This window comes from Ictalurus furcatus, chromosome 10 (genome assembly GCF_023375685.1).
Source record: "Ictalurus furcatus strain D&B chromosome 10, Billie_1.0, whole genome shotgun sequence".
Taxonomy (NCBI): Eukaryota; Metazoa; Chordata; class Actinopteri; order Siluriformes; family Ictaluridae; genus Ictalurus; species Ictalurus furcatus.
The window spans coordinates 423,272-436,040 of NC_071264.1; the positions used below are offsets into that span (position 1 = coordinate 423,272).

The following is a 12,769-nucleotide window of genomic DNA, read 5'->3' on the forward strand; positions in this document are numbered from 1 at the left end:
ACTTTTATAAGTGGACGTGGCTGAACGACATTTAGCTTCACTGGCTAATTAGAGCTCTTTTACTAGTTTAATGGCTGAGTCATCCGGCTTCGCGCATGCGCAGTGTGGGTTTAGGCGCTGTAGTCTTCTTCTTTTGAATTATTATTATTATTATTATTGAGACCATTTGGGGTGAATTTGGAGCATGTGGGGGGTTTGAGTGACCCCAGAATGACCTATAAATATTCTTTTAATATCTCCAGAACTGAAGCAGCACAAACGAAAATTTTTACAGCACAAACCAGCACAAACTATTCTGCCGATGTTTTGTGTTGGTGGGGGGGCAACTTCACGCAGGTTGTGTGTGTGTGTGTGTGTGTGTGTGTGTGTGTGTGTTTTGTCTGTTTGTCTGTTTGTTTGTTTGTTTGTTTGTATGCTCTTCAAATATCCAGGTGTTAGATGGTCAAGTGTGTAGTGTACAGATAGAGTGCACAATTTAAGAAATAGGAACCAGTCAGAGAGAGGACATCATAATAAGAACAGGAAGCACTGACCAAATAAGGAAATAGATTAAATAGGTACACGGTGTATGGGAGGCAGGAGAACGTGACCGTTATGTTGAATTATAACGTGTTGGATTATAGAAATAAATGAAGTGGTACTGGTTGTGTGTGTGTGTGTGTGTGTTTTTTTTAGGATGAGCTGGAGTGGGGCAAAGAGAACTGCATTCAGATCAAACGGATACGAGAGGTTACGACTCTCTCTCACTCACTAACTCGCACACATCTATACACACACTTCTTGACACAGATCCCTAACTATCATTTCTGGTGTGTGTGTGTTACAGGTGGCCGAGTTGTTTGAGGATCTGAAGAATCGAGCGTCACAATTCAACATGCACATCAGCGAAACTTCTCCCTCTGACTACACCAGCGTGCACACACAGAAATTCATAGTGCAGGTAACACAAACACACACACACACACACACGAGTAGAACAGGTGTAGTTTAACAGCATATGTGTATAAAGAGGCTTTTTTCTTCAGGTCAAAATATATACAGCAGCGGTGCCCAATCGCGATCGACCGGTTGATCGCGAAGGAAGTGCGGGTAGATCGCCATTAAAAAAAAAGATGTTAGTTGATGTACAGGGCAGCCAGTCTGAGATCTCGTCTTTTCTCTCACCACGCGTGTGCGATCAAGCGCGCCAGTGCTAAAGGCTAGCGAGAGAAATCGCGGGGAGAGGACATTTTTCAGTCTTTTAAAGACTTCATTGACAAAACCCAGCTCCCAGTGTGCAAATTGATATCAGTCAATGGTTGAGCAGCGCAAATGGATTCATTGCCAAGTGCAGGGAAGACGATGCTTTCCCTGACTTCCTTAACTACCACTGCATAATACACCAACAAGCCTTATGCGCAAGAATGCTAAACATGAAAGAGATCATGGATGTGGCAACAAAGATCGCCTGTTCTATACGTGCTAGATCACTTCAAAGACGGCTGTTCCATGCACATCTGGAGAAGGCACACTGCGACCAATCAGCTCCTGCTACACACTGACGTGAGATGGCTTAGTAGGAGTAAATTCCTGCAGAGATTTCGAGAGCTCTGTCCGGAGATAAGCGAGTTTCTTTTTGCTGTTAAACATGCAGAATACACCCAACTCAATGATGATCAGTGGTTGCTGGACTTTTTTTAACCGAGCATTTTTAACCGATCTGACCAACTTAATTTGGAGCTGCAAGGAAAAGACAAAAATTAAAGGCAGTTAATGCCTTTAAACGGAAAATGCAACTTCTGTTCTCAAAGCTGCAGCGCCATGTTTTTGGGAACTTCCAAAACCTCGCGTCAGAGCTGGAGACGCAGCGGAAGGCTTGTGCGCAGTTTAACATTGCACGCTACACTGAGCAGATTGACAGCTGTCGGTCAGAGTTTGACAGACGCTTTCAAAACTTTGCTTTACTGGAGCCATTCGCCACATTCATGTGCTACCCGTTTAGGGACAGTGTTGAGGTTGATTCACTCGCATCGAAAATTGCAGCGCTGTTTCACCTGAACTCGTCTGAAGTGGAGGATGAGATTTTGAAACTACAGACTGACATTCAGCTGAAGTCCAGGGCTCATGGACAGTTTTGGAACTTACTCACAGGGGAAAAGTACCCAAACATGAGGAAATGTGCCACCTCCTTGACTGCATTATTTGGCTCTACTTATTTATGTGAGTCAGCCTTTTCCCTCATGAAGATCATTAAGTCCAAATACCGTTCCACAATGACTGATCATCATTTGGAGGCCTGCTTGAGGCTGGCTACCAGCAGCTACTGTCCGGACTATGCAACCCTGGCTGATTCTACTCAGTGCACGTCATCAGAGTAAGGTAATGACCAAAAATGTACTGAATTGTATCGTCCCATAAGGGTTCATTCAGTTATGCAAGGTACATGAACATATATTATACACACACACATATATATATATATATATATATATATATATATAAGTATACGCAGTGTATATATAAATATGTTTCGCATTTTTAGTGTAGGTAGATCTCTTTGACTGGTCATGTTAAAAGTAGCTCGCAAGTCAAAAAAGTGTGGGCACCCCTGATATACAGTAAATATAAATGTTAGTCATAATTCGCAGCCTTAGAAGCACAAGCATCCAAAGTAAAATTGCAAATGCAGGGTATAAAATTTTCACCATGACGACAAAGTCCAAGAAGTGTAACTTACTCCTGCAGAAAATAAATAATAATAATTATTAAGTATCAGTGATGTCTCCGTTGTTCAGGTGGCGATTGCAGGCGCATTTTATCCGAACTGCTTCCTCCAGGGAACTGTGGACGAGGAGCTCGCCTCCAAGGAACGCTATGGAAACGACCCCAGGACCACCGTAGTGGTATTCAGTCAGCTTCCATTTAACTAGGGGATTAATAATAATAATAATAATAATAATAATAATAATAATAATATTTCTCTCTCTCCCTCCCTCTCTCTCTCTCAGGTGTGTAATCTCCCTCCATTTGCATTCCTTTACTATAAACAGCTCCAGTCTCTCTTCAGACACTGTGGTTAAGTCAAATCCATCTCCTTTGACAGCTCCAGGTGTGTGTGTGTGTGTGTGTGTGTGTGTGTGTGTGTGTGTGTGTGTTTAATTGTGATTTTCTATAAACATGTATTGTGGGTCTGTGTGTATCAGGGCCTATGTAGAGTTCTACTGCTCGTCAATGAGAGGTTCTGGCGTTCTCCCAGAGGTCTCTCTGTCTCTCCTCCTCGCGCAGCAGAGACTTCCTCTCCATCTCAACGTTTAACCCGCTGGAGAGGTGGAGACTTGGGCAGGGGGGTAGTGTATCTCACACCTCAGATATACACGGTACACACACACACACACACACACACACACACACACACACACACACACACTGCAGCGAGCATCATCAGATGAGTCATAGTTACATTTTAAGTGAGAGTAGTCATGTGACCACATCCCCTAGACAGTGTGATGTTTAGATGATGTTCTGTACATTAGTGCTGTTCTGTTACAGGTCTCTCTCTCTGTGTCTCTCTCACTCACTATGTGTGTGTCTCTCTCTCAGGGTGAATGTGGATATTCAGAATCAGTCAGTGAGCCCTGTCGGGGTTCTGAGCAGCTCCATTGAGTTGGAGAATCTTCCATCTAACCCTGTCTTTATCGTCAATATCACCGAGGTGTCTGTTCCGCCTCTTTCACTTTCAGTGCACAAATAAAAAAAAGCAGTGGCTTCTGTGTGTGTGTGTGTGTCTGTCTGTCTGTCTGTCGGTGTGCGCACTAACAGGATTTTAATGTGTCATAAGCTCATCACACAACTTGGTGACGTCTTCCACGTCCTTCATCTGAAAACACACAGACGAAATAGAAATCACACACTGTTTATTAATTTGCATAATTTTCTGCGGCTGGTTCATGTAAATACTCGTACAGTCAGGCAGGTGTTGGTTGTTTAAGGAAACTTTTTATTTAACAAAAAAAAAATTCAGCTCATCACAAAGCTTTTGGTGACGTCTTCCACCTCGTTCTGAAAAGACACAGACGAAATAGAAATCACACACTGCAAGGACACAGCCAGGTTCTCTTTTACACACACCTGAGAGGAGATAAACCAGCTGAACTTTCTAATCCTACATTAAACATCCAACAAGCAGCTTTCGGGTCACAGTGACTACATGGACAGCAGTAATCTAATTATTGACCTTACTCTGAGTAAGATAATAATGTGATTAAGGTGTTTACATGCGTCGCTTTTAGAATATTCCTTTCATGTTCCTGTTTTACATGTTTTAGAACATAATTAGATTAACAGCACGCGTCATTACGTCACCGCGCCACGCCGTCCAACGTCACTCCAGAATTTCACGTATCAACATGCAGTTCCTCTTCGTCATGGAACCGTATACAGTTTTGCATGTTTTTATTTAATTTTTTTACGAACGCTTTAAGTGCAGTTAATTATTTGTCATGCCATACATGCTAATACACAACTGCTTGAAGCCGTGGGCTGCGTCCCAAATCGCGTAGTTACCGTCTATATAGTAGCCGAGATACATGTATTTTTCCCCACTACAGGCCTGTAGTAGGAAAGTATGCGATTTGGGACACAGCCGAGCTCTCTTGTTCGCCGTAAAACTGCCGTGTGTGATCGTGTCCTGTCGCAAAATGCGGTGAAAACTCACACACGACGTTCATAGTGTGATTAAGGTGTTTACATGTGTGTAATACACGTCCATAATGCGACTAAAACAGGAGTACTCCACCTGTCTTAATTAGATTAGTGCTTACTTCGATTATGACCTTAATTAGACTAAGGTAAAAAATTGCTGTTTACATGGTAGTTTCTTAATTAGAGTCTGGTCTTAATCGGATCAAGAGTGGATTATTGTTGTCCATGTAAACGCAGCTAGTGAGAGATTAATGACAAGTTCCTGTAACGCTTCTTCTGCTTTAAACTCGAACCTGAGGGTTACGACGCCATCTCAAACTAAAACAACTTCTATCTACAAAGCTACAGTGCAGAAGAGTTACTCTGACCGGGGCAGGGGCTGGTAAGGTGTGAAAGCAGCTTGAAGTATTTCAGTGTAGTACATTCTGCTCAAGAGTCACTTTGGCTCCCTCCGCTCTAATCTTGGCCAGCTGCTGGATCTGCTGGAGCATTCAGCGCAGCTAAGCGTGCTTGAGTTAGTTGTCTTACTGTTTGTGCTGCGCTGCACGTTAAATGCAGTCAGTCAAACAGGTGCGCAATGAACGCGCAGAGAGAGACAGAGAATAAGAGTGAATAAGTTCAGACGTTACCCTAACAAAACAGTGGCGTTATTGAGGAGTTGCTTGATCGGGTCCTGCGCAGGTGGTTCTTGCGGAGGCGGTCCTTGCGCACGGGATCTGGATCTGGACCGACGTCCGGACATGGTCCAGTTAATTTTTTTTTCCCACAAAACTATAAGTGAACACAAAAGTATATCTATGAATATATATACACTAAAATAACAACAATGAATGCAAACTTGTCCCAATTTGTGAAGGTCAAACATAAGCACGCACCACACAGCGCTGACTGCCTCGTGCAGTGACGGTTAGCGCTTTTTCTTGTTAACAAAAACATTGTTTTTAAATGAAGAAGTGTCGATTAAATAGTTTTTTTTTGCATAAAGAAGAGTTAAGCTCGTCTTGGGAATACATTAAGAAGATTGAATACAAATTTTGTGTCTTAAGACAAAAAAAAACCATTATGTGGAACCGTCATGCTAAGCATGGTGGGGGGCAAAAAAACGAGGCATTTACGACCAAAAGGGTTTTTTTTAATGTAATTCATAGAATTTCCATACTCAAAGCACTTTTAATTCTTTTTTCATGTACAAAACTTGTTGAACAATTCGATTATTATAATTTAGGTAAGGCTAATTATCTGACTAAAACCGGCTGGCATTTGCTCGTTACTTATTACAAACGATTTAACTAGCATTAGTTTAAAAACAAGAACACAATTCTAAACAGAACTATAAAAATAAATATCAAATTTTGCTTAAACATCCTTACTGTGACTGTATACTCCTGAGGAAAGCGCAGTTTGAAAAAACCTCCCTCGCGCTGTATCAACCCGCGCACACGTTTATTTTAAAATGTAAATTATATATATTATTTCATATTATATGGACTGATATTTAAAAAACAAAAGTCAAATAAAAGTTCAATAAAAATTTTCAACATAAGACACGGTACTATTTTCAGTGGAAGAATACTAGTTCAGTTTGGGTAGTGAGATGAACATCGGCGCTACATTTTCCTCTTTGACAATTAGAAGATGGCATGAGTTTCAATTCAAAATGGCATCTGTCCTCCAGATGGCTCTCAAACACAGACAAATACAGTAACCTACAGACCTTTAAAAGCTGATAGTTTCCTAAAACTCCCTTGTGGGGAGGAAAGACTGGTAATTACACCATTTTTTTAGTTATTACGAATGTTATACGACTTAAAATTAGTAACTTTTCCTGGTTTAAAAGGCTGTATTCTACTGGAGAAAATCTAAATGGAGCAACGGAATTTTAAAATGATTGTCAACTCAACAACTTGTGTTCATAATTATGGTAAATAACACTTAAATTCCTTTTAAATAATGTGAAATAAAAGTGTGTGTGTGTGTGTGTTGAGCTATCCTGTTTGACATTAATCTTGGTTCGCTATTTCCTTAGAAAGCTGTTAGCCTTTTTCCTAATATGGATCATGCTTGTGTTAGTCTACTTTTAATTAGGACTCTTTATTGTTTAAGATATTTAAAAATAAATATTTTATGCTGTTTATTTATCAATTAACCAACAGTATCATTACTATTATTTTAATTCAGTTAACAGTGACCATGAGCAGAGAGATAACATTTAACTGTTTATGACCTCCTGATTTAAAGCTTAAACAAGAAAAGATTGGTATCTGGACCAGTATCGGCTGTAAAAATCCTGATCGGAGCATCCGTAATGAACACCATTAAACTAAAGCGCTCTGCATCTGACGGGTAAATGAACTCACCCAATCACATCCTATATGAGATTATTCAGATATCTACACAATACACACAGAGCGGTTCGAGAACTGACTCCAGCCCAGAACCATGACAGTGGAAATGTCTAATAGTGTAGCTTTAAATATATTTAAGAGGAGCAGACTTCAAACACTGAACACTGAGGTTTATTGTATTTGTTTACGAGGTAAACAGGTTAACGGTTGTTTTGTGCATACAGTCTGTAAAATGAACTGAAAATATTAGATTTAGTTTATCAGAAGGTAAATTAATGTGTCATGGCTCACACTATGTTCCTAAATTCTGTCATAATTGACCAGCTCAAGTTTTCTCATGCCTGCTTATATTTACCACATTAATGTTACCATCTCTAAAATAAAAAAAAGAAAGAAAAAATGTTTGAAAAACAAAAAAAAAAACCTAAACTTCAACTGTGCTCCTAAATTCTTGTAATTAGGAGCACAAGTGCTCCTAAAAGAAATTGTCTTGCGTCTCTCCTCCTGTAAACACTGTTAAAGATTTGTAAATGATCAGGAATGTAGCACAACATGGAGGTGAAAGCAGCGGTCTGTTCATTTAAATGTGAAAGTGCAATAAAAATATGTTGTCCCTAAAATCAATGAATAATCGAGATCTCAATATTGATCAAAATAATCGTGATTATCATTTTGGCCATAATCGTGCAGCCTACCTGCATTATTAGATAAAAATCTTAAAAATTCATGTGACATGGACGTTAAAGTCATTTGCTTATGTCATGTTTCATGTAGGTTATTTTTGCAGGAATGATGCCGTTTGTCAAGTCATGTCGGATTTCCCATGTTAAATCATAGCACTTCTTCTCTGTCGGCACCACATACGTGTTTGGGACGTATTTTCTCAGAGGCTTTGGCTGTAAATAATTAAATTACACACACAAAACGTCATTTTTATAAAAATGCATGCGATTTAAAAAAAAAATAATTCCTTCATACAAATATGAATCATCTGGATGTAACTTGCAGGCGGAGGCTAGTATGCAAATTTTTCGTGAAGATTGAAAAAACAAGTGTATTAGTCACATGATACTCTAAGAAACAAAAAGAGTAACGGTACCTGGGGGGACAAGTGTAGCTTTTTACGTTTCTCTCCAGGGAAATGAAACCTCCCCCACTCCTTCTGGTAGAAGAAATACCTGAGTGAGAGGAAAAGGACTTTTTAAAGATATGACCAATATATGGTCAAAACACTTACAGACATGAGCATATTGGTGGCGTTTGTCCAAAAAACTTACCTTCCAACACGATCTGTTTTTTTCAGTTCACTTTTGTTTGGACGATCGTAGCGCTTCTTCTCTGTTGGCAACACACACCTCTTTAGGATGTATTTTCTTGGAGGCTTTGGCTGTAAATAATTAAATTACATCATGAGATCGTGTTTGTTCTTCACGAACAGTACAATGTCTCTAAAGTACAGGGAAAATACGTTTTCTATTTAAAGTAATTATTTAACCAGAGTGAATTTGGAAGTGTCATGCTTAAAAACAAGCTTTTTTATTATTATTATTATTATTATTATTATTATTATTATTATTATTAATGAAAGGCAAAGCTGTTTTAAGAACATAATCCTAAAATCGACTAAAAAGTGGGCAAAGTGGAGTGTACTCAATGTTTTTTTTGGGACAGAAATGTATGGTACAGTTATAGTAGACTACATACACACTAAGTACTAATACTTATGTTCAGTAGTATGTGAACAGTTTATGTAATTATAAACATACAAATGATAGTTTATTGACATTTTAAATGAGTTGGTGGACATTAGTATCCACTAGGTGGCAGCAGTGCAGCTGTTATATCGCCTCACTGAGCAGTCTAGTGCTGTCTGAAACCTCTCCCGAGATCTTTTCACATTATCAATAGGTGATGTGTGTATGCTATGAGGCTGCTCTGTTTCATATCCTTTAACTAGAATGACTATTGTCTCATGGCCTGTAGGGGGGTTGTGGAATATATCCTTACAATTACAGGGGTCTCTGGCTAGAAGAAGCACTTTTCAGCCCTCAAAATGTCATGGAAACAATCTTTCCAGCCTAAGTTAAAATAAAACTTCAGAGACAGAGGGTTTGTAGATGCCAAAAAATTATCAAACTTTATTGAAACAATAAAGTGATTCACTCTGCAGAAACTCTAAAATATACAAACACACACAAGCCCCTTTTATACCTTTCTTCACAGTGAACTCATCTTAGGTGGGATTTTACCTTTTCTCATTAAAAACAGACCAGTCTTCTTTGCCACAATTAATTATTCATGTCTATATGATATCTTAGATTTGTGGAGCATGTGCAGTTAGATGCTTTTTAGAAAGGTTTTTATAAGGACAATGTTTTGTTGTTTTTTTAACCAAAAAAAAAAGTAAAATACTTTTACTGGTTTGTTATATGCACCGTTAACTATAAAATCTGGAAAACAAGGTGTAAATTGATTAATAATCAGTGTCATATCCCCGCTGAGAGGGTCTTTATACAGATTGTGAGTGAATTACAGAGACAAAAGAAAAACAACAGAGGAAAAAAAAAACACCCATGGACTTTAATAATAATAAACAGTTATAATGCACACCTTCCAGCCAATCAGGATCCAGTATTCACACTGACCATGGTATAAGTGTAATTAATGCTTAAGATTCATAATGACCTTACGATATGTGTTGCTTTATTCCAAAGCTGCAGTTCATAGAAACCTCACGGCTAAAGCTGCAGAGATGGAGGTCGAGGGGACCATGAAGAGGTGGCTCCAGCTGGCATCAGATCGAGAGTGTGGGCGCAAGAGCAGACTTTTGATAAAGGAGGGTATTTACAGTGTTTTAACTGGTGTGTTTTTTTGCGCTATTTATTAATTTGTTAAAATGTTCATATTATAGTCTATTTTTAATTGTTTATAAAAGTCCTTGCTGTTTTTAAGTGGCTGAATTAGTGTGCGCACGCGTGTGTGTGTATGTGTGCGTGTTGGTAGCTGGGTGGGTATATAGTTGTGGTCGGAAGTTGACATACCCCTTGCAGGAAAAAGAGACCCTGTGTAATCTGTTTAAACGACTTTTACGCATGTTATGCAGAGAGATCATTTTCACCTTGCTGTTTGGGTCTCTGTCCCACACTGTTACAATGCAGTATTGAGAGAGCGCGAGGGAGATCGATTTTCTATCAGAAACAGTAACTATATAAAATGGACGTCAACACGCACCACTCTGTGAGGTCATTTCTCGCTCTCAACAGAGTAGTTGTGATTGTTTAGTGTTTACGACAGGGCCAAAACATTCAAGGCCATGGTGTATTTTGACTGTTCCTGTAGCATAATCTCACCAAACTGTGTGTACATGAGTCCACAGACACTGAGTCTATTCACAGTTCCATGCTGTATAGATGTTCTGCTCATCCTCACTGTACCGTAAAGGTCAGAACCTCACATCTGTAACCTTGTAGCTTTCCTTAATAAACACAACTGCAACCAAGCTTGTGTATCACTACTATTTTTAGATCTCCGCCTCTCAAAAGTATTGGCGCCCTACGCATCCGGCTCTCAAAACTATTGGTGCCCTTAGCGTCGGCTCTCAAAAGTATTGGCGCCCTTCACGGGCAGCTCTCAAAAGTATTGGCGCCCGATCCAAATTTTGCCACAGCAAGCACCACTCACATTTTCTTCAGGAAATGTCCCTTAAAATAATAAAAAGTCTCTCACTAGGCTGTGTGTCGAGATAAACATAAAAACATCTTGAGCTTGTGTTCACCACAGACCTTATTTTTCGGCATTTAACCCAAAACCCCATTGACGGAAGTGCTAATACGCTGACTCGTTTCTGGGTTTCACGACTCATTCCTGCAGCACTCTGTAAGACGGGCTGTTGTTATCAAACCATTGAAATCGGATAAGCAGCTTTGGTAATGATTCTTTAAATGAACCGATTCAGAATCCTCTTCTTGAATCGTTTGAGTCGTTCTCACTCGGTCAGGGTTGCACGTGTGGGTTGCTTTTCCTGCACGTGTAATCAGCACGTGTTCACAGACCGTAAATCCCGACCCCATGGTAGACACTCGACAGAAATTTCATACTAAAGTAAGTATTTTATATTTTCTGGGTCTAAACAGAGCAGAAGTATTGCTAATGTGTTGTACAGATTCTATTGGACTGGTGAACTGTGTGGATTTGTATATTTAACCCAGTTTAATATGGCCTGCTTTGTTCAGTCAGAGACAAGTAAATCTGTTCTAATGTTCATTTATTTTCCATAGATAAAACACATGTTTGCTTACACATGAATACGTACTTTATGCCTTCAGAATGGTGGAGATTTGTCTCTTGACTATTTTAAATTTGGTTCTCTTCAACAGGTTGTGTTTGAGTTGTGCAGGCTTGTGTCACCTGAATTAAAGAAGGCATTGTTTGAAGGGCTTGATCAGCACCTCCCACGGCTCCTGCAGTTGTACAACACCGAGAGGCAGTGAAATACCCGAAATCCAACATGTGATGACCCGCATTGATCAAGAGGTACGTCTAATGAACTTTAGTTTGTTCTGCTCCAGAAATGAGCCGATATCCAGCAGAACAGCACTGATAGTTGTGTAATAGACGTGCACAGTAGAGCTGTCGGGATTAATAAATAATCTTATAAATGTGATTACTTGATGAACGTAGACAAAACTCTATACATGTGAAATGTTTTGTTGAAGTTCAGATGAATCTCTGATGTACAGAATCTTCAACAGAGTTCTGCAGAAAGATTTTGAATGCCTGTGATTCACCAGAACAAATTTGCAGTTGAACAGTCTGTCTAAAAGAAAAAATCTAAACACACAATATAAAATTCCTGCAGTGTGAATAAAGCCTTTGTATTGCTTTTAGCAAACATGTCTAGTACTCTCGGTTCAGTGTACACAATTTACCCCATTTAAATGCATTTTGGAAATTGTTCCACATGGCCTTAAAGTGTGAATATTCACTGTATGCCAAATAAGTAATCAAAGAACGGAATGGATTTTTTTTTCTTCTCTAATGGACCATTAATCACAATTATAAAAGATGATGCATCAGGTACAAAGTATCAGAGGTCCCCCCCCGCTTTTTTTTCCCCCCACAATGGTTGCATGACTTTTGCTACACCATTTCCACTGTGTGTGTTACAAATCACTTCGAGGTAAAGCACTGCTGCTGCGAAGCCCTATTGGATCTGCTCCGTTTTTTAAATTATTGATAATAATATTATTAAATTTGCTGTCTCTCTCTCTCTCTCTCTCTCTCTCTCTCTCTCTCTCTCTCTGATACTCTCTCTCTCTTTCTCACACACTTCTCAGAGTAAAGAGTGTGAGACATCACAGCGAGAATGCAATTCCAAATCTGTAACGTGTAATTTTACGCTATCAGAAGGAGGGACACGTTCAATCTCAGTCTTTAATTAGATCTCTGGCAACGAAGGGGTGTGTGTGTGTAAAACGATAACATGCATGATGTATATTATGATCAGATCGTATACGTGATTATAAGCAGATTATTCCTCTAATCTTATAAGGGATTAAAAATGGAAACCGAGCTTCGGCACATCAGTAATAATAATAATAAGTGGTATGACGTGATCAGTGGATCGATGAGGCGCTCTCTGAGGCTCTCTCTGAGGCTCTCTCTGAGTCACTCAGCATTTTGTCTTCTCTCCACACCGTCATGTGTCTTTCCTTTTCTCCCGTCCGTGGCTCCGAGACGTGCTG

The 12,769-nt window shown here is 39.5% G+C and overlaps 1 protein-coding gene across 3 annotated transcripts in view; it reads left to right on the top strand.

Annotated features, from left to right (window-relative positions):
• LOC128614058 (uncharacterized) overlaps window positions 1-12,769 on the top strand; it is a 367,857-nt gene that overhangs the window by 80,316 nt on the left and 274,772 nt on the right. The window contains exons 1-3 of one of the 3 annotated variants that reach the window (XM_053635332.1): window positions 5,930-7,023; window positions 9,740-9,886; window positions 11,402-11,558. The gene's annotated coding sequence lies outside the window, so the exon portion shown is untranslated. Of the gene's footprint in view, window positions 1-5,929; window positions 7,024-8,661; window positions 9,887-11,401; window positions 11,559-12,769 lie in introns of those variants that run through there. The other 2 variants (XM_053635334.1, XM_053635333.1) reach the window with 2 other exon arrangements.